Below are 1015 nucleotides of genomic sequence, written 5' to 3'. Positions count from 1 at the left end.
TATTGGGTACAACGTATTCTTGGTTCTGCTTGTTTTGCTTAGCATCACTTTGTGTAAAACTTTCCAGGCCTACCTAAAATCAGCTTATTCATCATTTTTATAAAACAATAATATTCCATTACCTTAATATCTCACAACTTGTTCAGACATTCCCCAATTGATGGGCATCTGCTCATTTTCCAATTTTTTGCTATCACAAAAAGAGCTGCTACAAATGTTTATCACACATGGGTCTTTTCCCTCCTTTTTAGTTTCCTTTGGATACAAATCCAGTAATGGCACTGCTGGATCAAAGAGTATGTCCAATTTTAAACCCATTTGGGCATGGTTTCAGATTGCTCTCCAGAATGATTGGATCATTTCACAACTCCACCAACAATGAATTAGTGTTCCAGTTTTCCCACATCCCTTCCAAATTTTATTATTTTTTCCTGGCATCTTTGCCATTTGGAGAGGTGTGAGATGGTATCTAAGAGTTGTTTTAATTTGTATTTTTCTAATAAATTCTGATTTAAAGCATTTTTCATATAATTATAGAGGGTTTTAATTTCATCATCTCAAAATTGTCTGTCCCTATCTTTTGATCATTTATCAATTGGGGAATGATTTATATTTATATTCTATAAATAAATGATTTATATTCTATAAATTCTATAAAAATATAAATATTTTATAAATTCTATAAATTTGATACTGTTCTTTATATATTTTAGAAATGAGACCTTTATCAGAAACACTGGCTGTAAAGATTTATTCCCAGCTTTGGACTTCCCTTTTAATCTTCTTTCTGTTGGTTTTGTTTATGCAAAAAATCTTTAATTTAATGCAATCAAAGTTGTTCATTTTGCCTTTCATATTATTCTTTAGTTCTTCTTTGATTATAAATTCCTTCCTTCTCCAAAGATCTGAAAGGTAAATTATCCCTTGTTTTCTTAATTTGTTTATGGTATTATCCTTTATGCCTAAATCATGTATCCATTTTTACCTTATTTTGATATGGGGTGTGAGATGTAGG

This window comes from Sarcophilus harrisii, chromosome 3 (assembly GCF_902635505.1).
Source record: "Sarcophilus harrisii chromosome 3, mSarHar1.11, whole genome shotgun sequence".
Lineage (NCBI taxonomy): Eukaryota > Metazoa > Chordata > Mammalia > Dasyuromorphia > Dasyuridae > Sarcophilus > Sarcophilus harrisii.
This window is presented reverse-complemented; position numbering follows the sequence as displayed.